The 25569-nt window shown below is 47.4% G+C and overlaps 1 protein-coding gene and 2 non-coding genes across 3 annotated transcripts in view; all 3 read right to left on the bottom strand.

Moving 5' to 3' along the window:
- LOC135910451 (inactive CLIP domain-containing serine protease A3-like) overlaps positions 1 to 25569 on the bottom strand; it is a 122007-nt gene that overhangs the window by 18352 nt on the left and 78086 nt on the right. The window lies entirely within an intron of this gene.
- Positions 20323 to 20395, bottom strand: TRNAW-CCA (transfer RNA tryptophan (anticodon CCA)). Its single transcript has one exon. It is a non-coding gene; the product is annotated as a tRNA-Trp (tRNA).
- TRNAS-UGA (transfer RNA serine (anticodon UGA)) lies at positions 20789 to 20861 on the bottom strand. The gene has a single exon. It is a non-coding gene; the product is annotated as a tRNA-Ser (tRNA).

Here is a 25569-nt window from a genome sequence, read left to right as displayed (position 1 = left end):
TGACCCGGCCTTGGATCATCTTTGCAAGTTTCACGTCGTTCTCTAAACCGTTTGCTCAAACGCTCCACAGTGGCCAATGAAATGCAGTGTTCAACGTACACGGCAGCCATACGGCGACTAATTTCTTTCGAGAAATATATTCAGCTGTCAAAAACCTCAGGCCACCACGCTGCTCAACTTCTGGAGCGTCCATGACGTCACGCAACCATCTTCACCCCGGTGTATGAGAGCATTAAAAAAATTTATCCCCACACCTGCGTGTCACTTGTAAATGAGAGATGCCTCTGTGCTATGTGCATGCCTCGCAGACAATGAACCGAACCATTATTGCGCGGGGCTGGTTGGATCACTTTCATTTTACTCGCCTTCGTACATCAGAAATGCGAAGATGCAATGAAATATACAAATGCGAAGATACAGCTTGATAAAAGGCCAAAAAGTGTCACTGGAAAAAAGTTCACTGCACGCATACACAAAACCTCGCAACGAGATATTTAAATATACGTATAAGTCTCCAATAAATCTACATATCTAAAAAAGTCACTCTATATAATGCGTCAAACAAGGCAAATGAACATGTTGCGCAATCAGAGATCCACGGAATCCTAGATCCCGCCCACATTCCATCCACTCCCCTCGACGTATCGCGCGCGATGGAAGGTGGCACGCTTCCTCCCCGCTTTTCTCCTTTGCGCACACAAGACTGAGCCACCATTGTCGTCTCACCCTTTCCAGCCCCCCCACCCCCCTCCCTAAGCTTTCACTCGCACATACAGTATGCGGCGCGCGGTCGCGATGTTATCGCCCTTGGACTAAAACATGAGGGCGACGGCGATGCCAGGAATGGGCCTGGAGTGTCCATATAATTGCTGTCGCAGTACTATATAATAAGAGTACTCGGTAACTGAAGCGTCCCGTGGCCCATTCCTGTCCGCATAAGAAGTAACAAAATCGAACTTTCACCATGCGACAATTCGCTGCGCCAGAAGAATCTCTTTTTTTATTCTTTTGTGCGGCCGGGGCACCGAAATGAAAAAGCGCAAAGCTTGTTGCGCACAATCAAATGCCTACTTTGGGCACCTAATGTGGCTAACGAAGGAATATCGAAAAACACGTGAGACGCTTGGTCGACCGAGAACCATACGCATAGTGCTCGGTATCCTACAATTACGAGACAAGACTTTCCGGAGAGGTTGCGCTCAAGCGAACGCGGTGCGATTCGTCGAGTCCCCACGGTGATGGCAGCGAGCGACGATAGTTTCTTTTTCTCGTATGCTTGCCCGAAAGCGCCCAAAACTCTGCCAGGCGAAGATCCACTCGGCCAGGGGAAAGCGAATGCGCACCGAAGTGCACCGCAAGGTGGTTAGAGCAACACAAGAAAAACGCATGCGCTCTGGCTGGCTCTGACAGCCCGCGAGTAGGGAAGGGAGGACAAAAAAAATGAAGAGGCTCAATGTACCCTCGCGAATAAAAGTCAAAGTAGTAAAAATAAATAAGAACGCAGTTACCTTGGCAGGCTTTGGTTTCTTGATATGGATGCTTTGGCGTAGGTGAAAAAAAATATTTCTTTATGTGTCAGGACGGCACAAATGAACCACCACAACGCTTCATATCATCGAACCTCGCTGCTGGCTTTGTCAACTTGTCTGATAGTGCGTTTATTTGGCTTGTCTCGTGGTATGGTCCGATGTAAGGCTTTAGAAAAGTCAATGCACCTTTGGCGTTCAATAGTTATACGAACATTAACCCACAAAGTTCCGCAATTGAAGATCTAAAACACAGCTTTGGAAATGTCAATGCACCTTTCACATCAAAAGTTTATAAAAACTTTGCAGCCATAAATTGTGGGATGGACATCCATGCACTCCGTAGATTTCGCGGCCTCCACATGATGCCGCGGCGAGCCCGTTCGCCATCAAAACGCCGTTGAAACTTTCTGCTCGGATGGGGCTGCTTGCGCTATGTGACTCCCGGTGCGTGGGCGTTGCCGCGAAATCCAGCCCGAGTTCGCAATGTTCGTGGTGAAATGTCTTTTCGAGCTCGTGAAAAAGACATTCTAGCCAAATTCAGAATGATTACTGGCACCGTGGATCGCTTTGGTGGGCGGTGGATAGACAGTACGAAAAAATTGGGGGGGGGGGGGCTGAAGCCCCATAAGCCCCCTCCCCCCTGGCTACGCCACTGAGGACGACGCAACGAGCTATGGAAAGAAGAATGATGGGTGTAACGTTAAGGGATAAGAAAAGAGCACATTGGGTGAGGGAACAAACGCGAGTTAATGACATTTTAGTGGAAATCAAGAAAAAGAAATGGACATGGGCAGGACATGTAATGAGGAGGGAAGATAACCGAGGGTCATTAAGGGCTACGGACTGGATTCCAAGGGAAGAAAAGCGTAGCAGGGGGCGGCAGAAAGTTAGGTGGGCGGATGAGATTAACTTTGCAGAGACAACATGGGCACAATTAGTACATGACCGGGGTAGTTGGAGAAGTATGGGAGATGCCTTTGGCCTGCAGTAGGCGTAACCAGGCTGATGATGATGATGATGATGATGATGATGATGATGAGGAGGAGGAGGAGGAGGAGGAGGAGGAGGAGGAGGAGGAGGAGGAGGATCTTGTGTTCAAAGCATTCCGAAATTTAGAAGTAACTAGCCTTATTAGGAAAGTCACAACAAATTGCGGAACCCTCGTTTTAACGGTATTTTCACGCGTGATAAGACGTTCGTCCGCTATTCTCGGATAATTAAAAGAGGTACTTTGTTTCCGTTTCGTGGAACTAAGGAACAAGGAAGTGTGGCCTTGAGAAATATCACATCTCGGGGGAAAAGGCGCAGGAATATCGCCGAATATTTTCGCAAAGTAAAGTGTATGTGGATGAATTACTGTAATTGTAAAAAATTGCTACCAAGTGCAGGAAAACGTTATATTCTGGCAAGGTTGCATTCGACCTGTCTCAAAGAGAAATATCTTAAGTTGTGCGATTTAGTTAGAGTCAACGGTCGTTTTGCAACTGCTCGAAAGGAACTTGGGCGGAATTCACTAAGCTGCAATGTTCGTAGGCAATTTCTTAAGCTGAGATAAGGATGCGGAAGCTCAGGGAAGGGGGAAGTAAAGCTCAGTATAAACGAAAAAAACTCAGTGGCCTTCCACTCTGTGAAGAACCATGACCAGCGAGGCTATATATCGGGGCCCCTTATTGTCGATATGGACCTCCGCCACCCGGCATTGCGCAATCTTCGGGATCGGCCCACGTATGGGGAGTGCTTAACGCCTGATTTACGTCCGCCGCGGGTCGGGCCAGTATTGCACTATCTTCGCGATCTGCCTACGAATGGGGAGGGCTAGAAGTAATCACTTCAGTTTTATCAAAGGGCGGCATGCATTCATTCTCACAGCGCTTGCGGCACGAATGCCCTGATCCCGATGGTGCCTCGACAAGCAGCTTGTGCGCCAATAGACGAACGTTGATACACCGGCCAGTTTGGTCGATGCACCAACTTCCGCATGACAGCGGAATTCTGCAAACCCGTTTGTCCTGCAATCCACATTAGGCAGTTGAAGTTTTAATGGCAGGGTGGTTTACTGCGAGTGACGCCAGTGACAACTTTGCAAAGTTGCCCGAGTTTATCCGGTGCCGTGAACACAACTCGGGCGTTGCCTTTCTCAACCACCTCTTTTAAGGTGGTGCATCAGTTGGTGAATATAGGACAGTGCCACGCACCAAGCCAGCTCGTGAGCTGGTCGCTCAAGCGTGTACACCTGTTTACCAGCTTTTCCCACTTTTCTTAGGCCTCCAGCCACGGACGCCACAAGTTCTCTAAGGAATCCTGTCTTTGTCAGGCGAACTGCTTGTATATGCACACTTTCATGAACCCTGTGCTTTTATACAGTAGTGCAATGTCCCCTTATACGAATAACCACCAACTAGCCCACCTTTCTACCTTAAACACCCCTATTCGACGGCTACGTTTTCCGGGCGCCTGCTAGAGCGCCGACGAGCGCAACCACCCTCGCCTATATTCACTGCACTGTCACCAAAAGGATGGCAGAGAAAGTCTTACGCATTCTTCGAACATTTCTGCGAGAGACAGGACTGATGATAACATGGTGAAATATTTGGCGCAGAAAGTCCCGCTCAAAAGGAGAGCAATTGTCGGCCATGTCTGTCAGGCTAATTTCACCTATATAATTCACCACAACCACCGTATTACAAAGCAACTAAATGGGTTTATTTCGATACAGACTAGGAAAACAAAAAATAAGGTTCATACAAATTTGGAAAGCGCTTAAGATTTGCCTTTAAGAGTGCAACGCGATAGCGTTCAAAGATGCCTGACTGCTTCTCACGGTTCCCGGGAACTGGATCGTGTATAACCGTAATGTTTACCTGGAAACTCTTGCCGCGAACGTTATGCACGAAGGCGAGCTTTGTGGGGGAACCACGGCCTGTTGCGTGGACCACGATGTGGTGGAGACGAGCGTCAGCTGGAGTCAATGAAAGGAACCGGGCGAACCGCTCCGTGGCACACAAGACAACCATCGCGCAAGCGCGCGCAAAATGGCGGACGCCGCGGCCGGTTTGTGATCACCGCGGCCGCTTTGTGCGTGTGAATAGGCTTGAGTTTTTGCGTAACAGAAGTGTTTTCTCTTATAGTCAAATTACAATCAGAGAGCTTTCATGTCTGTCGGTTATGTGCAAGTCGTAGTTTACGACGTTTCTACGTATTTTAGCTTGAGAAATTCAATTAAGTAAATTCCTTGCATCATATAAAAAGCCTGTATATTGGTGGTTCCAAAACAATTTTACCGATGCCACATTCGACGCCGGATGCGGAACAGCGGATTTGCTGCGACACGGGCTACTTAACGATATCGCGCTAATATGTAGTTCTAAGCCTCAAGGCAAGTGGCCTAGCGCCCGCACGTTCATTTGTGTGATATGCGATCGCGCTGCACGCGGTTGCAGGTGCGGTTCTCATGCCACGCGCCGGCAGCCGTCTGAGGTGTTGGTCGACGATCCAGTTGACCGTCAACCAACGACGAAACGCGCGCTCCCTTCGCATAGCATAATTATCGATATCTATGGAAGTCGCCCCAAAAATCAATACGGAAACAATCCGTGGCTACCGACGCTCCCAAATTATGACTGAAAACTTCAGTACGTAATGTCTACATCAGCAAGTTTCGCCGCCTATCGCACTCTGACATCATATCAGCGTTCATCGCTTTTTTCTTGGCTTCTCCTCAGCTGATAAAACGCGATGATGCCTCGCAGCAAGTCAAGAGTGGGCTTTGAAGATTCGGGCGGTCGCATTCCGACGGAGGTGAAAGGCACAGAGGCGCGTATGCATCAATTTTGGAGACGGGTATTAAATCATTATTTGGTCACAGCAGGGCCTGGAGCCCCTCACTACGCTGTCTGTCATGGCCGAAATGTTGCCTCATAGAAGTCAAGGCTAATCAATCAACATGATTCCGATGCTCAAGTACCCGTCAGAATACTCCACAACCCTACACGAAGCAAACAGTGATTCAACCTTCTAGTTGCTTTCGGACCAAATTTGTTCCAGTCGGCGATCTTGAGACACTGCGTTCAGAGCAGTCGCTGCACCTATGGTACGATGCCAAGGTGAGGGTGGCGGTATCCAAGCGGCGCACGACGCCGTTCTGTAAACATACCAATGTGGCCTCGGAATACGAAGTGAACTGCCGATCCAGAGTAACGGTCCGCTAAAGTGCCGAACGGATTTTCGATGTTGTAAAATGTCATCTACGTAATTTTATGTAGTGTCGTTGAGCGGAAATACAGGCGGGAAGAGAAGAAGTGGACAGAACAGACGCTCACATAGAAATGAATTTCAATGAAAGTTTTTAGTGGGACGGAGAGGCGCACGGGTGAAGTGAAAACGCAGATACGAAGCTCATTCATAATCACATGCAACATTTGTAAAAAAAGCTACCGCCCAAGGAGATACGTTATTTCTTTATCCGCGCACACGTGGCAGATTGTGCGTAAATCTGGCCAGGCTCAGTAATTTCACTCCCCAGTGTGTCATTAGACTTGTTAAATAGCGGAGTGAAACCGCAATCGTTGATGTGCACAGGTAGGTGCATACCACCCGCAGCAGCCTTTAAAGATGCTGAGTGCTCCCTTAGTCGGTCGCTTATACATCGACCCGTTTAGCCAACGTAAACTTTACCGGAGCGGAGCGGAATCTGGTAAACCTCAATGGCGCAATTCACTAGGGCGTTTACGTGTCTCTTCTCACATGAATTATTTGTACTTTTCGCTCCGATTACGTATTAGAGAGCACAACCTCACGAGCTTACAGGGGGCTGTGAAAACTACGTCCACCTCATGTTTGCGTCCTATTTTTTTCAGGTTGTGTGAAACTGCATGCAGTTACGGCATCACTACAACCTTTTTTAGCTTGCACTTTTCATGTGTGGTTGCGGCGCTTGCTATTTTGAGCTTCTGTAGAAACTAAGCTCATTATTGTGCCCACTACAGGACGAAGGCCTCTCCCAGCGATATGTAATTACCCCTTACCAACTCTAGCTCAATTTCTGTTATACCTGCAAATTTCCTTATTTCATTACCTGACTTAATATGCGGCCGTCCTATAGAGCGTTTCTTTTTCCCAGAACCAACTCTGTAACCAACACCGATTATCTACCCTACGAACTACGTGGCCTGCCCAGCTGTAAGTTCTCCTGTTAATTTCAACGACCACTACTTCAGTTTGCTATCTGATCCACACAGCTCTCTTCCGCTCTCTTGACGTTGGGCCTAACATTTTTGGTTCCATCTCCTGTTTGAGTCGACCTCAACTTGTACTCAAGTTACGTTGTTAACCTCCTATCTTCCGCTCCAATTGATAGTTCTGGCAGAACGAAACGATTGTAGACTATCTTTTTCAGAGTCCACGATCAGCTTCCAGTAATGTTTGGATAAAACAGCCGTATGCGCTGCTGCTCATTTTTATTCTTCTGTAAATATCTTTCTCATGATGAGGGCTCCCTGTGACCAATTAACCTAGGTCTAACACACTCGAGAGGTTGACTGCCGATCCGTAATTATTTGTTGCTGGACACATTATTGAACATTAGCTGTGCCTTCTGCACAGTATTCTTCAACTTACTTTTACAATTTCTTGGTTAAGGTACTCAATAAGTTGTCATAATGAATTCCAGCGTTGCCGAGCAGTACAATGCCATCGGGAAGCTGAAGGTTATTGATATATGCGCCGTTGATCGACTCCTAATGCTTCCCAGTGAAGAGCTTGCATATTTTTTTCTAAGCACGCAGTGAATATCATTGTAGATATTCTGTCTCATTTCGTGACCACTTTGTCGACGAGTATTTTTCAACTTTTCAGGGAGATAATTAAAACATGTGAAGCCAGAACTATCTCTCAGGCAGCGTTGAAGCCTGAGGAGTTGCGGGTACGTGCGCTGTGACTTTATGTATTTATTCGGCTTTTACACTTGCACGGCAATTACCACGGCCTCGATGCGAAGTTCGTTCAGTCCTTCAGCACAATCCATACGATATGCACTTGCACCGCTAACTACACCAACATCTCGTACCTTCGTCCAGCAGCGACGAATAAACAGTTCCAGCTCGGCGCCACCGGCAGAGCCGACAAGGCAGCATAATTCGAGCGACGCAAACGCTGATTTTGCCGATATGAAGCGTTTTAGGGACTTCGCTAATCGTCGTGCACGCTTCACGTCATTCGCTTCGCGATACCAGGCCACTGTGGCCTGCTTTTTCATGCCGCCACGTTCACCTGTCTGCTGCACAACAGGCGGGGGGTACCTTAAGAGGAAGCTTTAGCTCGGGTGCTCCTGTCTAAGTACATGTAAAAGGAGAATGCATTTTCCTCGGCAACCGCTGCACGAAATTTGATGAGGTTTGCTGCATTTAGAAGAAAAAGCTAAAATCTAGTGACTGTTTGTTTTGAATTTTTTATATCGGTCGCAATGTTTTTATTAAACATTTGCAAAAATCAAAAATTTTCATAAAACGAAACTACCAAGTTTACAACTTTGTAACTCAGCAATGAAAAATCCTAACGCAATTTTGTGAATTGCTTCTAATAGAAGATCTAAAGCGGACGAAATTGATATGTTACAAATAAATTAAAAAAAATTGCAATATGGAAATACAGCTTTTGCAGAACCCTTGCAAACAACGTAACGAAATCACGTAAGATGGTAAATGGCATGTAGAATTGGTCCGCTTTTAACGATCTAATAGATTCCGCTTACAGAACTCTGATATCTGTTCTTGATGCAGAGCTATAGGTTTGTAAACTTCATGCTTCTATATTGTTTTTTTAAACTTTCACATTTTTGAAAATCCTTGCAACATATATTCATGCCTTCAATCGAAATTCGGCTTCCAACATTCACAAGAGTTTAGCCTTCCCTCGCAAATGCAACAAACTTCATTAAAAATGGTCCAGGCGCTATCTCAGAAAAGCGTTTTTGCGTGTTACATGTATTTGAATAGGCCGTCAGAGTTGGGCACGAGCTAAAGCTTCCTCACAAAACCGCCGCCGGATGGATGACAATTCTTGCGCTGAATTCACAAACGCCTACGAGGATGTTCTTAGGCGACAAAAGTAAACAATAGAAAGAACGTCACACGAAGCGATTGAAAGACGTGAGTGACTTCACTTCGGTTAATACTGATATTAGTCTCGATTTAAGAACAGGCATCTGCAGCCAATCATGAGACGACTGTGGCTACCGCCTGCTCTCGCTTTGCTTTGTCGTCTGCTCTTCCCATGGTCTGTTTTCTGTTACTGGCTTCGCACATGTAAAACAAACACGTAGGGCTAACGTTTTGAGTGTCTCCAATGACACACGTCAGTGTGTTTATACATATAAATTTGTGCATATGTGTGTGCGCGCACCTGTGTGTGTGCGCGTGGACTCATCGTAAGGTGTATTTTATTTTACAGCATCACTATTGTTCGAGGAGTTTACATGACTTTCTTTTCAATGATAGTGGCTTCAGGAAAGGATGCTCTACAGTTGGTCACGTCCATGTCATTAATCAGGTAATCGAGAAATCCTGAGTGTACAATAAACCTATCTATGTCGCTTTCAGAGGTTACAGAAATGCATTTAATTCAGTAGAAATGCCACCACTAATCATAGAGACATTAGGTAATGAAGGACTACAGACCGCTTAGGTAAATACTTTGGAAAATATTGTTACGTGTGGAAAGACACACATTACAATTAAACAAGAAACCATTTAACAAGAATTTAGCCATCCGGTACAAAAAGTTTTCTAACCAGCTTTCTGCCACATTGAAAAAAGCTAAAAAAACATGGTACGAAAGGAAAATTTTGGAATGCGATAAAAACGTAAAAAAGAAATGGGAAATTGTTAACTCCTTCTTAAACAGTGCAAATAATCGCGAAGCTACAACAGAAATTGCATATCAGGGTATGGTATACAAGACCGCCAAAGAAATAGCTGATGCGTTCGCTGATTTCTTCTTTAGCAGCCAGCTACAGCCACCTGCGCATGACAATTCCGTGCCGCAGCGCCTGCCACATTCTTTCTTTTTATTTCCAACTACATCTCAGGAAGTTCTAAATATTATAAACAACATGAAAATAACCGGCGCCGGCATCGATAAATTACACCCTTCCCATATAAAATTAATTGCACCCCTAATAAGTGATGTCCTTGCAGACATAATCAACGTCATGTTTAAATCAGGCAGTTTCCCACAAGAGCTAAAACAAGGCAAGATCACCCCAATTTTTAAGAAAGGTGACCGCTATTTAATTTCCAATTATCGCCCGATCTGTGTATTACCATTCTTTAGTAAGGTAATCGAAAAGCTAATAGAAAAACGTTTAACTAATTACCTTAAAAAATTTAACATTCTCTCACCATTCCAATACGGCTTTCGCTCGGGTTACTCGACCGAACTGGCTCTCGTTGCTCTAACCGATCAACTAAAACTAGCTATCGATGAAGGGAATTATGCAGCGTGAGTGTTTGTAGATTTAAGCAAAGCGTTTGAGAAAATAAATCACCGCATCCTGTTTCGTAAGCTTGAATCATTGGGAATCACCGGCCCAGCGCTTTTGTTAATACAAAATTACTTAACAGACAGAATGCAAGTAGTAACCATTTCAGCCGTTCATTCTAAAACCATGTTCACTAATATTGGTGTGCCCCAGGGTTCCATATTGGGTCCGCTTTTGTTTTTATTATACGTGAATGATCTGCCTAACTGTCTGTCCTTTTCGAAATGTATACTTTATGCAGATGATACTACTATTAATAATTCCAATAAATGTATAACAACCTTAGTATCTAACCTTAATAGCGACTTACACAGCCTAATGGAGTGGTGCCAAACTAACCAGCTACAGATAAACCCGTCTAAAACAAAATTTGTTGTATTCACTTCCCACCAACGAACACTTCACTCCATTCCTCCTATCTTATTAGGCGGAAGTCCTATCCCTGCAAGTTTTTCATGCAATTATCTTGGCATAGAAGTAGACAAACATCTTAAATTTACTGAACACATAACCAAACTAAAACAGAAGATTACCTACGGGATTAGGGTACTTCTAAAAGCACGAAACATATTTGACCATAAAATATTACTGTCATTATACTTTTCATTTATTCATTCCCACATTATTTACTGCGTTACTTGCTGGGGAAACACTTACGTAACCCATTTAAACTCATTGCAAATTCTACAGAATGAAGCTATTAGGATAATTACATTTAGCCCATATAATAACAACGCCTCATATCTTTTACGAACTAATAACATTCTTACAGTCACACAACTCGTTAAATCTAATCTAGGTACCTTTTTGTTCCGCCAAATCAATTACACACGATGCGATAGCTTGTTACCACAGTCTTCTCTATTAAATACTAATATTACCAGGTTTGCAATAAATATGAACTTCATTTTACCTAAAATCCATACTAATTATGGTAAACAGAGCGTCCATTTTTCATCTATCGCATTTTGGAACACACTACCAATTTACATAAAAACACTTCAAATTCACGAATTCAAAAAACAACTAAAAGATTACATTATGTCGTATACTGATGCCTAGTCCATACTCATAACCATTCTTTCAGGGTCCCTTCATTTCATTTTCATTGCCATACCGTTAGGTTTCTATTTTTGTATGACATATACATTCGAATTAACAAATTCTACTGTGTTCGTCACGTCATCTACGCAGTTACTTCATCAGTTGTCAACGAGATTGTGTTATAGAGCTTTTTTTTCATGACATTTATGCATATGTAATTCTTCAATCATGGTATTCATACAAAAACCTGTAATTTTTTAACAATTTGTTGAAAACTGCTGTACTTTTGTTTTATTACGTTTACTTTGTAAAGGAGGTCCCATTGCAGTCTTTGACTCCGGGACCTCCTCCTGAATATTAACAACTTGTAATGATTCTAATGATCTCAATAAAAACCGATTCTGATTCTGATTCTGAAAGAGGCTATATACAGGTTATTTACACTGGAGACAGTTCGCCAGGCCGACACTCGCTCGCGCCAAGGGCTCAGACCCACTTCGGCGTCGTCCTCGCGGCGGCTCGTCCCTTGAGCATCGCTGGATGATATCGTAATACTACCCCCCGGCGGCAAAAGCGCCGTCATGGTGCTGTTAAATATCCAAGGCGCATGGAGAGTTGTAGGGTTTCAGTCGGGCAACGTGGACAATGTCCCTGGTTGTCACAGCGGAGGACGTAGTGGGCGTGGCTAGAGCGATTTTGTAGGTGACATCGGTTACTTGGCGAAGCACGCGATATGGGGCTGTGTAGCAGGAAAGCAGTTTTTCAGAAAGGCCAACTTTACGCGATGGTGACCAAAGCAACACCAGGGTGCCGCGCACAAAATGGACATCACGGTGATTGAAGTCGTAGCGTTGCTTTTGTTTGCCTTGAGACACTTGTAGACGAGTGCGCACACGTTGGCCAGCATGGTCAGCATGGGCAATAGCATCACGGGCACAAGCGCTAGTTGAAGCTGTGGTGGACGGAAGCACAGTGTCCAGTGGTAGCGTCGGTTCACAGCCATACAAGAGGTAAAAAGGAGAAAAGCCAGCAGTGTCGAGAAGGGAAGAGTTGTACGCAAAGGTGATGTAAGGAGAGCCTGGTCCCAGTCACGGTGGTTGTCTGAAACGTATTTGGACAAGATGTCTGTAAGGGTGCAGTTCAAACGCTCAGCGCGGCCGTTCATTTGAGGGTGGTAGGAGGTGGTAAATTTATGCTGTATTGAGCAGGCACGCATGATGTCAATGACTTTGGCTAAGAACGTACGGCCACGGTCTGTTAGCAATTGACGTGGAGCACCATGAATCAAAACGATAGCATGCAGGAGGAAGTCCGCAAAATCAGTTGCGCAACTGGTCGGGAGAGCGCGGGTTACGGCATAGCGGGTTGCGCAGTCCAACGCGACTGCAACGCACTTGTTTCCTGATGTACATTCCGGAAATGGGGCGAGAAGGTCTAAGCTGACACAATGGAAAGGCTCGGCAGGGATGTTCAAGTGGCTGTTGGTAACCAGCGGGAAGCTGGGAAGGCTTCTTGCGTCGTTGGCAATGTTCACAAGCGGCGACGTAACGTCGTATGGAACGGGCAAGGCCCGGCGAGAAAAAAAAACGGCGACGTACACGGTCATGGGTTCGAGATACGCCGAGGTGTCCCGCCGTTGGTGCGTCATGAAGCGCTTGTAGAACGGTTGAGCGGAGGTGTTTCGGTATGACAAGTATGAACTTAGAGCCGTCCGGATGAAGGTTACGATGGTACAGAATCGTCAACAGGGTCGTCAACAGGGTAACGCGACAAGCTGTCAGCGTCTTGGTGCAGGCGGCCAGACTTGTAGACAACGGAAGATGAAAATTCTTGTAGCCTCGAAGCCCATCGACCAAGCCGGCCTGTAGGATCCTTTAGCGATGAGAGCCAGCATAGAGCATGATGGTCAGTGACTACGGAAAAAGGGCGACTGTAAAGGTAAGGACGGAACTTCGCAATCGCCCAGACTACAGCAAGGCATTCTCGTTTCGTAATGGAATAGTTGCGCTCCGATGGTGTGAGGAGGCGGCTCGCATAAGCAATAACGCGATCCTGGCCACGCTGAGGCTGGGCTAAGATGGCACCTACGACATGACCGCTGGCATCTGTACGCAATTCTGTAGGGGCATCGGGGTCGAAGTCGGCGAGAATGGTTGGTGAGGAGAAAAGAGTGACGAGACGAGAGAAGGCGGCGGCTTCTGCAGTACCCCACGAGAATTGTACGCCTTTCTTCAAAAGATTAGTGAGGGGTCTAGCAATTGCCGCAATATCTTGAACAAAATGACGAAAGTACGAGCATAGCCCGACAAAACTTCGAACGTCTACGGCTGTCTTCGGAACTGGAAAGTCTCGGACAGCGCGAGTTTTGTCGGGATCAGGCTGTACTCGGGAAGCGTCAGCGGGGTGGCCCAGAACAGTAATTTGGCGGTGACCGAAATGACATTTGGACGAGTTAGGTTGCAGCTTCGCCTTTCGAAATACATCAAGTATAGCTGTTAGACGTTCAAGGTGTGTGTCGAACGTGGGCGAAAAGACGATGACGTCGTCGTGGTAGCAGAAACATGTGGACCATTTGAAACGACGAGGCAAGGAGTCCATCATACGCTCAAAGGTGGCAAGGGCGTTGCATAATCCAAACGGCATTAAGTTAAGTTGGTATAGGCCATCCGGCGTGATGAACGCGTTTTTTTCCCTGTCCATATTGTCAACAGCAATCTGCCAGCAACTCGAGCGAAGATCAATAGACGAGAAATAGCTGGAACCGCGCAGGCATTCAAGGGCATCGTCTATACGTGGGTGGTGGTAGACGTCCTTCTTAGTAATGCTGTTCAGATGAATGTAGTGTACACAGAAGCGCCACGTGCCGTCCTTCTTCTTAACCAACACTACAGGTGACGCCCAGGGACTCAAAGGCGGCTCAATGATGTTCTTGTCCAGCTTTCTTGTCCAGCATTTTGTTGACTTCACTTTGAATTACTCGGCGTTCCGACGCTGAAACTCGATACGGTCGTCGGTGAATAGGAGTAGCATTGCCAGTAAGAATCCGGTGGTTGACCGCGAGCATCTGGTCTAAAGGGCGATCGTCGAAGTCGAAAATATCTCTGTAGGACGATAATACTTGGTAAAGGTTTTCAGACTGCGCAGGCTAGTCCGTCGCAACTATTTTCTGTATCTTTGGGTCGGCGGCCGAGGCTGGCACGATGGGCCTGTTAAGCTCGCAATAAGCATCGGTCGATAAAGTTGCCACGTGATGGTCGCCAAAACAATCAACGGTGGCAAGGCAAATACCTTGCGGTAGAATTCGCTTTGCCAATCCAAAGGGAAAGATCGGCATGAAAGTGCGGTTCGCAGTAATAGTAAGTATATTGTGAGGCACGGTAACGTCATACTGTAGTAGAATGTCGGGCAGATGAGTGACGATGTACTCGCCGTCAGGGACTGGTGGGGAAGACAAGAGTTCAATATAGGCTATTGATTTTGGCGGCAGGCGAACAAAGCCGGTGGGGCGTAGGCGGCACTGGGGTGCGTCAGAAGGTTCTGCGAGAATCGGCAACTCAAGGCGAAGGGTACTAGCAGAGCAGCCAATAAGAGCAGAATGCGCGGAGAGAACATCTAGGCCGAGAATGAGGTCGTGGGGCAATGAGCAATCACTGCGAAGAGGACAGGAGTGTGGCGGCCGGCGATGCTAACACGTGCCATACCCATGCCGATGATAGGCACAGTACCGCCATCTGCAACGCGGACGACGCGTGCCGACGCTGGGGTGAGTAGCCTGTTCTGTCGTCGTCAGAAGGCAGCATTCATAATAGAAAGATGTGCACCTGTATCGATGAGTGCCGTGACAGGATAGCCATCAACGTCAATGTCAAGAAGGTTTTGGTTCGTGTGTAATGTAAGCAGAGGATTTGAGGGCAGGGTGGACAACGCAGCTTCACCTCCAGAAGCTACAGTGCCTAGTTTTCCGGCTGGATCCGGGCGGCGATAGGTGACGGAGAGAATCGGCGGGGTTGGGGCGAACGAGACGGATGGCGTCGAGGTGAGCGCGAGAGGCTGTAGCGAAGGTTCGGAGCAGGGACATCAGCGGTAGTAGGTTCACGGTAGGCGGCATAGGAAACAGGAGGTCCAAAGGGGCGGGATTGAGCGGCGGTGTATGTCCGAGGACGTGGTGGCCATCGTTCGCGGCAGTGACGAGTGACTTGGCCGATGCGACAGCAGTGGAAGCAAATTGGCCTGTCATCAGGGGTACGCCATTCGGCCGGGTTGCGGCGAGATGTGGCAAAAAAGGACCGTCGGGGACGACGAGGGTTGCTAGGGTACTGGGGAACCATGGGTGTAGACGATGAACACACGGAGTTGAGACCTATGTTCTCAAATTCCTGTCTGACGACGGTCTGAATCAGCGCAATCGTGGTTGCTCGTGGATCGGGAGGCGTCGTGGAAAAATCTGGCAAACAAGCAGCCTCGAGCTCGCTGTGAACAATACGAGTTACGTCGTCACAGGGGTCGTCTGACGCGGTCAACCCTCGCATGTCGACGTAGCAGCAGTGTTGAGTAGCCGCCTGATGTGATGTGTGATACGGCGGCTCTTAGCTTGTTCAAGGTGACGACATTCTTTGATGATGGCGTCGATAGTCGAGACATGGCCGAAAACAAGCAAATTGAAAGCATCGTCGGCGATGCCTTTTAGCACATGCGACACTATCTGCTTCAGACATAGTATCGTCACCTTTGCGGCAGAGCGACAAGACGTCGAGGATGTCTGAAACGTACGGCTCTGTAGATGTCTGAACAGGAGACCCAAGAACCTTTCTCGTGGCAACTTCGCGACCAATGGGGTCGCCGAACAGTTCCCTGAGCTTTTCTTTGAACCTGTCCCAACTGATTATCTCGTCGTTCTGCGTTTGGTGCCACATGCATGGGGTGCCGCCGAGATAAAAGGTGACATTGGCGAGCATGATCGTTGGGTCCCACCAGTTATTATTAGCACTGGCGTATTCATAGAGCTTGACCCATTCGTCAACGTCCTCTCTCTCCAGGCCAGAGAACACACCGGGGTCGCAATGTCGGGCAACCGTGGTGATTGGAACAGTCGGACAAGCCGAAGCCGTTGCAGAGGCGGTCTCGTCACCGGGAGGCATGGTGACAAGCTCGATGTACCGACCACTCCGGAGTTCCATGGTGAGGATGGGGATCGCCGACCTCCACCAGAATGTTACGTGTGGAAAGACACAGATTAAAGAGGCTATTTACACTGGAGACAGGTCGCTAGGCCAACACTCGCTCGCGACAAGGGCACAGGCTCACTTCGTCATCGTCCTTGCGGCGGCTCGTCCCTTGAGCATCGCTCGATGATATCGTAAAAATATCTACAGAGACTCCACAGCTACCTTAATTCTATAGAAGAAAAGTAGGAAGATACCTATAAAGAAAGGGGTCAGACAGGGACCAATACTCTTCACTGCTTGCTTGGAAGAAGTTTTCAAGGTATTAAACTGGGAAGGCTTAGGAGTAAGTATCGAAGGCGAATATCTCAGCAACATTTGGTTTGCCGATTACATTGTTCTATACAGCAACAGTGCAGACACGTTACAACAAATGATTGAAGACCTTAACAGAGAGGGAGTAGAAGTGGGATTAAATATTGATATGCTGAAGACAAAGATAGTAATGAATAGATCGGCAAGAGAGCAAGAATTCAGGATCGCCAGTCAGCCTCTAGAGTCTGTGAAGGAGTACGTTTACCTAAATCAACTAAGCACACGGAACCTTCATCATGAGAAGGAGCTCCATAGAATAACAAAAATGGGTTGGATCGCATACTGCAGACATTATCAGCTCCTAACTGGAAGCTTACCATTATTATTAAAAAAGAAGGCGTACAATTAGAGCATTTTACCCGTGTTGACATGTGGGGCAAGGACTTCGAGATTGACAAAGATGCTTGAACCCAGGTTAAGGACCGCGCTAAGAGCGATGGAACAAAGGGTGCTAGGCATAACCTTAAGAAACAGAAAGAGAGTGGTTTGGATCAGAGAGCAAACGGGTATAGCCGATATCCTAATTGACATTAAGAGAAAAACATGGAGCTGGGCCGGTAACGTAATGCGTAGGTTAGATAATCGCTGGACTATTAGCGTTACAGAATGGGTGCCAAGAGAAGAGAAACGCAATTGAGGACGGCAGAAGACTAGGTGGAGTGATGAAATTAGGAAATTTGCGGGCGCTAGTTGGAATCGGTTGGCGGAAGACAGGGGTAATTGGAGATCGCAGGAATAGGCCTTCATCCTGCAGCGGACATAAAATAGGCTGCTGCTGCTGCTGCTTCTTCTTCTTCTGCTGCTGCTGATGATGATGGTACGGGATTTTATTCGCTCTTTCTTTTTCATATGTCATTGAATGTGACGTCTCACTTCATATCATAGACAGGAATGCCGTGTATTGTATGCATACGCTCGCTCAAACCGTAGGCCACACGATGAGCAAAACCTTGAACACAGACACTACGTCTCTTCGTATTAGTGCTGAATTGAAACTAGGAGCAATATAATAGAAGGCTGAGGCTCACAGCACGAAACATGACAGCGAATTGTAGAGCAGCAACAAATTTTGATAATTATAAACGTTTAAGCTTTGTTACGTTGTTTCATCCCGAATTGAGAGTTATAGCCTCAAAACTGCCATGAAAAATAATCGTCGCAGCCCTATCAGTCACAGAAAGCTCTAACTAGAAAAATAAACTCTGGAAATTTAGGTATAGTAAATTTTCTGGTTGTCTGGGTCGGACACTACGATATGCACGCATCAAAGAAAACACAGCCTATCAGACATTCAGGCGACGTTCGCCGCATGGCAGTAATGTTAGTGCCTTCCACAGCTGCACAGGCCCAATACAATTATGCAGAAAAACTGCTCAATGCAATTGAGGTGACAAAGCAGACCATGCCACAAAATCATAAACACGCGCAATCTTCGTGTATCAGTTATGGACTCTGGCCAGTCGGCCGCTACTGCGTGCTCCAATGCTTACCCGCCTCAGCTCGAGCGGCACACATAGGCATAATTAGGTTCGTAAGACTGCTATCCGCCAATCGTAAAAATTTATTTTTCAGTTGGCAGCTGGCGGCTGTTTATGTTTTGTTAATCGAGGGCGCTATAACGTAAACTATTTCAAACTTTTCTATTCCAATTCTGCAATTAGCCCTCCGCAATTGGTCAAAAACATTTTTGGACCACCCCCATTTAATCTGTCACGCGACGTCACGAAAATTGCTATAGCTGCCCATCTTATGTAACGTGTACACACGGATTATGCATGATTTGACTGAACGAAAGAAAAATTGTTATTTCTGATTCGAGGCCTCTTCGCCATTAGCCCTCGGCTACTGGTAAAAAATGTTTGGACTGCGCCCACTTCACCTCCCTCTCACGCGATGTCACAAAACCGCAAAAGCTCACTGCGTCAGAGTGACGTGTACACGATAAAGATGCATTCATATGCCAAGCAAAACTGAATTTTCTTCTGAATAGCCGCAGGCTGCCCTGTTTCGAAAGAAATAAAAGAAGGCTGCCGCCGATCGCTCAGTCACTAGCTACTCGCACCTGTCGGAGAGCATGGGTTTATTTGCGTGTAATAAAGCTTTTTGCGTGGCCGTGTAAAGTTTTCGAGCACTTCGGGCATGCTTACGACCTCGTTCGGCCACCTCTTCCATGCTGAGGCTCCGTTTTAGCGTCCTTCTTGAGCTTCCGTTGCATGCCGCCGCGATTGTCGACGAGCCACCGCAAGCTAAGTAAAGAAAAACGGACCAATCGCAGACGCCGGTACCACCCTCCTCGTCTGGTTATCGATTTTCAGTGCAGTGGCTAGGCCCCATTGAATCCCTCTCCACTTGAGCGTGCTCCTCTCCTCTTGTGAGCCAATTAAATAAGACAAGCCGCTTAGTGTAGGTCATGTTATTCGTTTTTCAAGCAAATAAAAGTGACCTCCTATGTACGAGGATAGCGTTTGATTGGTCTGTTCAGACAACCCTGCGGGCGACCGCTAGTTGCTTGCGTCAGCGGTTACGCAAATTTGATGTCAGGAGATTGGAATAAAAACATATTGGAATAGTTTTACGTTATAAGGCCCAGATTTACGCTTACTATTCGCGCAAGTACTGAAGTTCGCACCGGTGATGCCATTACATACGTGCCTTTTTTAGACTGCGATGCTCGTCTTTGCAGCGGCGGGCAACGCAGACTTGCTGATCTTACGAAGAGTTTTGGCTTTGTGAATAAGCTTTTCTCGTAAGATTTCTTTTACACCAAAATTTGTTCGTCAGTTAGCTTAGTGAATTCCGCTCCAGGTTCTTTGGAAATTGTGCTGTGATTCTGCGAGGCCGCACAGGTCTGGTCTTGTTTTGGTAATCGTGACTATACAAACACAACTGACAATAAAGCGAAGGGTATGTTTCTAGCATCTCTCGTGGGCCGATCCCAGCCATTGATCAGTGTAACCAATGTGGGACCATAGTGGGTATGCGCTCCTGTGGTCACTGGTCACGTTGACGTACCATATATATATATATATATATATATATATAAACGAGAAGAAAGGGCGTTAACCGAGGGACCCGATATTTATTAGTCATATAATGAGAAGCCAACAAACACTGACACCAAGTACAACATAGGGGAAATTGCATGTGCTTAATAAATGAAGTAAAGTAATGATAAATTAATGGAAATTAAAGTGGATGAATAAACAACTTGCCGCAGGTGGGAACCGAACCCACAACCTTCGCATGTCGCGTGCGATGCTCTACCAATTGAGCTACCGCGGCGGCGTTTCCCCATCCACTTTCTTGGTTATTTATGTGTACTAGTAGAACCCTGGGAGTGTTAGCCAGCGCCCCCACTCACAGACCTTGGCGGCGGACGTGGAACGTCTTTTTTGCCGCAGGCGTCACGAGAACGTGATATTTTCGGGTGAAGGCAACTGGTCAATAAACCCACATATGCTACCTGAAGGCATCAATGTTGCCGGATTCGAGGCCCTCGTTATGTAATAAACGAGAAGAAAGGGCGTTAACCGATGGACCCGATATTTATTAGTCATATAATGAGAAGCCAACAAACACTGACACCAAGTACAACATAGGGGAAATTGCATGTGCTTAATAAATGAAGTAAAGTAATGATAAATTAATGGAAATTAAAGTGGATGAAAAAACAACTTGCCGCAGGTGGGAACCGAACCCACAACCTTCGCATGTGGCGTACGATGCTCTACCAATTGAGCTACCGCGGCGGCATTTCCCCATCCACTTTCTTGGGTATTTATGTGTACTAGTAGAACCCTGGGAGTGTTAGCCAGCGCCCCCACTCACAGACCTTGGCGGCGGACGTGGAACGTCTTTTTTGCCGCAGGCGTCACGAGAACGTGATCTTTTCGGGTGAAGGCAACTGGTCAATAAATCACATATGCTACCTGAAGGCATCAATGTTGCCGGATTCGAGGCCCTCGTTATGTAATAAACGAGAAGAAAGGGCGTTAACCGAGGGACCCGATATTTATTAGTCATATAATGAGAAGCCAACAAACACTGACACCAAGTACAACATAGGGGAAATTGCATGTGCTTAATAAATGAAGTAAAGTAATGATAAATTAATGGAAATTAAAGTGGATGAAAAAACAACTTGCCGCAGGTGGGAACCGAACCCACAATCTTCGCATGTCACGTGCGATGCTCTACCAATTGAGCTACCGCGGCGGCGTTTCCCCATCCACTTTCTTGGGTATTTATGTGTACTAGTAGAACCCTGGGAGTGTTAGCCAGCGCCCCCACTCACAGACCTTGGCGGCGGACGTGGAACGTCTTTTTTGCCGCAGGCGTCACGAGAACGTGATCTTTTCGGGTGAAGGCAACTGGCCAATAAACCCACATATGCTACCTGAAGGCATCAATATTGCCGGATTCGAGGCCCTCGTTATGTAATAAACGAGAAGAAAGGGCGTTAACCGAGGGACCCGATATTTATTAGTCATATAATGAGAAGCCAACAAACACTGACACCAAGTACAACATAGGGGAAATTGCATGTGCTTAATAAATGAAGTAAAGTAATGATAAATTAATGGAAATTAAAGTGGATGAAAAAACAACTTGCCGCAGGTGGGAACCGAACCCACAACCTTCGCATGTCGCGTGCGATGCTCTACCAATTGAGCTACCGCGGCGGCGTTTCCCCATTCACTTTCTTGTTTTTTCATCCACTTTAATTTCCATTAATTTATCATTACTTTACTTCATTTATTAAGCACATGCAATTTCCCCTATGTTGTACTTGGTGTCAGTGTTTGTTGGCTTCTCATTATATGACTATATATATATATATATATATATATATATATACATACATATATATATATATATATATATATATATATATATTGTGACGAAAAAGAAAAGCAGAAAAATCTGAAAAGCCCGTTGTCATCGTGTGGCACTTACCCAGTCCGTTCGCTGGCTGCGCCCTACCTGCTGGTGCTGAGTTTGTCGCTGCTGCTCTACGAGCCGAATAAACCCCCTTTACAATTGGTGGAGGAGCTGGGTGCAACCAGAATTCTGGAACTTCGTAATCGGACACTGCAGCCCATCTTCGTAATGCCGGAAGAAGGACCACCACAACCACAACCCGCTGCCCCGGTGGCTACCGTGGTCTGCCCCGGCCCGTTGCGGCAACGCGACCCCCCCCCATCTTCAGCGGTACAGAAGACCATGGCTCGCTGACTACGACCGGGTGAGCAGCCACAACCACTGGGACGACACAAAAAAAACTTAATTACGTGTCGTTTTGTTTGAGCGGTGTCGCCAGCGTGGGGCACCGCAACCACGAATGTTATCTGACGACGTCGACGGCCTTCAAGACTAACGTCACAGAGGTATTCGGGTGCCCCACAGTTAGCACGCTTCGCGCCCAGCAACGTTTGCGTGGCCGTGCGCAACAGTGCGGGGAGACATTTGCGAGCTATATAGAAGATGTTATCGACCTCTGCAATCGCGTTGACGTCGCAATGCCTGATGCCGAGAAGATCCGTCATATCCTAAAAGGCATTGAAGACAACGCCTTCCACATGCTGTTGGCCAAAAATCGCTCGACAGTCTCTCAACTCGTCAGTCTGTGTCAAAGCTTTGACGAACTGCGCAAACAACGCGTAGCCACCCACCAATCTACACCTCAGGCCACTTCAATGTCGAGCTTGGCTGCTGCCCCGGATAACACTTCGCTGCTGCTACAGATCAAGGAATTCGTCCGTGAAGAAGTGGCTCATCAGCTTTCCTTGATTCCACTTGCACACGGCCAGCCGAGTACTCCGTTGGCGCCCGCTCTCCAATCAGTCGTCAAGGAGCAGGTAGCCGACCACATTTCGCCTTCTCTTCAGCAGGCTCCAACGGCCGCTCCCCTGACGTACGCCGAAGTTACGATGAAGCCGGCGCCACAGACCTGCGGCCCCCTTCGCCCACCTTTTCGCCCACCCGTATCCCCTCCAGTCCGTCCACTGGTGAACAATGCATGACCTCAAGACCATTGGCGCACGGAAGACAACTGTCCGTCGTCTTTTGACTGCCAAGCAGCATCACTCGGCCGCACAACGACTGTTTCGCACACTATCGACACTGGGAGCCATGCACCAATTCGACAGCGCCCCTACCGAATATCAGTGACTGAAAGACGCGTTATCAATGACCAGGTGAACGATATGCTCAATCGCGGTGTCATCCAGCTTTCTAGTAGTCCTTGGGCATCAACAGTCGTCCCAGTTAAAAAGAAAGACGGCAACCTATGATTCTGCGTCGATTATCGAAGGCTTGACAAGATTACCCGAAAGGATGTATACCCGTTGCCACGTATTGATGACGCACTTGACTGTTTGCAAGGAGCAGAGTTTTTGTTCCTCCTTAGATCTCCGCTCTGGCTACTGGCAGGTGCCCATGGCTGACGCTGACTGTTCGAAAACCGCGTTTGTAACACCAGACGGCTTGTATGAATTCACTGTAATGCCGTTCGGTCTGTGCAATGCGCCCGCCACGTTCGAACGCATGATGGACGGCATCCTACGCGGCCTGAAGTGGCATACTTGCCTCTGCTACCTCGACGACGTTGTCGTCCTCCTGATTTTCTGACCCATCTTGGGCGTTTACATCAACTTTTGACCTGTCTCCGGAATGCTCGTCTCCATCTTAACTTAAAAAAGTGCCGATTTGCAGCTCCAAAACTGACTATATTAGACCACGTTGTCTCCAAAGAAGGCATTCTTCCTGATGCTGCTAAACTTCGCGCCGTATCCGAATTTCCAAAGCCCACAAACTTGAAAGCACCACGCAGCTTCATTGGCCTATGCTCTTATTTTCGACGTTTCGTTCGAAATTTTGCTACTGTTATCTCACCACTAAACCACCTTCTCCAAGGCAACAATGAACTTTCTGCTTGGTCGGAAGCCTCTGATGATGCCTTTACGACTCTTCGTCACCTACTCACGTCTCCGCCAATCTTGCGCCATTTTGATCCCAGTGCACGTACAGAACTTCACACTGACGCCAGTGGTGTCGGCCTTGGTGCCGTGCTCGCACAACGCAAGAACACTAATGCCGAATACGTGTTCGCCTATGCCAGTCGTGCCCTCACGACACCTGAGACCAATTACTCAGTAACAGAAAAAGAGTGCCTGGTCATCGTATGGGCTCTTCAAAAATTTCGTACATATCTCTACGGTCGACTCTTTGACGTGGTGACGGATCATCACGCTCTTTGCTGGTTGTCCTACCTAAAAGACCCATTTGGCCGCCTCGCTCGGTGGGCCCTCCGAATCCAGGAATATGATATCCGTGTCGTCTATCGCTCTGGACGCAAACATGCCGACGCCGATGCCCTCTCGCGCTCCCCAGTTACTTCAGACAGCAGCACTTCTGCCGACAGCCATGACATCTCACCACTTCACATCCTGGACTTGGCTACGGAGCAACAAAAAGACCCATGGATTGTCATGATGTTCGACTTTTTGTCGAATCCTCCGGCAACTTCGGCACCTCGAGTGCTACGCCGACAGGTGCAGCATTTCACAATTCGGGACGCACTTTTACACCACCGCAACTACCACAATGACGGCCGCATATGGCTCTTAGTAGTGCCTTGCCACCTACGACAAGAGTTCTGCTCCGCTTTTCATTCTGACCCGCAGTGTCGTCACGGTGGAGTGTCAAAAATTACACACGGCTTCGCCTACAATATTATTGGTGAGGGATGCTCACCTTCGTCCACAAATACGTACGCTCCTGAATTGCGTGCCAGCGACGCAAATGTGTCCCGCATCTCTCCACCACACCTCTCCAACCACTTCCCTGCCCAGCTCAGCCATTTGACCGTGTCGGCATTGATATATATGGGCCTCTTCCATCTACTGGTGCTGGCAACCGATGCATTGTTGTCGCCATAGATCATTTGACACGGTATGCTAAAACCGCCGCCTTGCTTGCCGCATCAGCAAGACATCGCCTCGTTAATTCTAAACAACTTTGTTCTCCACCATGGCGCACCTCGTAAACTGTTGAGCGATCGGGGCCGCGTATTCCTCTCAGATGTCCTGCAGTCACTCCTATCTGAATGCCAAATTATTCACCGCACTACTACTGCTTATCATCCACAGACCAATGGCCTAACAGAACGATTCAACACAACTCTTGGTGACATGCTATCACTGTATGTTGCATCTGACCACTCCAACTGGGATCTTGTACTTCCGTTCGTCACTTACGCTTATAACACTGCCTCTCAAGCCACTACCAGATTCTCACCATTTTTTCCGCTTTACGGCTGCCATCCCTCCAGCACCATTGATACGGTTCTCCCGTACCGGCCGTACCCTGCTGAATGCTCGCCTGTTTCTACGGTTGCTCAGCACGCCGAGAAATGCCGCCAACTGGGCCGTTCGTTGACGTCTGCTCAACAGCGCCGCCAAAAAGAACGGCATGAACTCAGTCCTCCCCCTCAACCCTTCCCCGTCGACTCACTCGTGTGGCTTTGGGTCCCGCCTGTTGCTGCTCCTGGCCTTTCGTCCAAGCTCTTCCCGGAGTACCACAGGCCCTACCGCGTGGTTGCATAAACATTACCAGTGAACTACGTGGTCGAACTCGTATCGCCATCTTCCCATCTGTGTCGTCGGGGGCGAGAGACTGTGCAAATTGACCGGCTGAAGCAGTATTACGATCCACCCACCTCTTCCTAGGTCGCCAGGATGGTTACTCTTCAATTCCGGGGGTGATTGTGGCAAAGGAGATCGGCAGGCTGAAAAGCCCCGTTGCCATCGTGTGGCACGTACCCAGTTCGTTCGCTGGCTGCGCCCTACCTGCTGGTGCTGAGTTTGTCGCTGCTGCTCTACGAGCCGAATAAACCTGCTTTACAATATATATATATATATAT

The sequence above is a fragment of the Dermacentor albipictus genome, chromosome 8 (assembly GCF_038994185.2).
Source record: "Dermacentor albipictus isolate Rhodes 1998 colony chromosome 8, USDA_Dalb.pri_finalv2, whole genome shotgun sequence".
NCBI classification, from domain to species: Eukaryota; Metazoa; Arthropoda; class Arachnida; order Ixodida; family Ixodidae; genus Dermacentor; species Dermacentor albipictus.
This window is presented reverse-complemented; position numbering and strand designations above follow the sequence as displayed.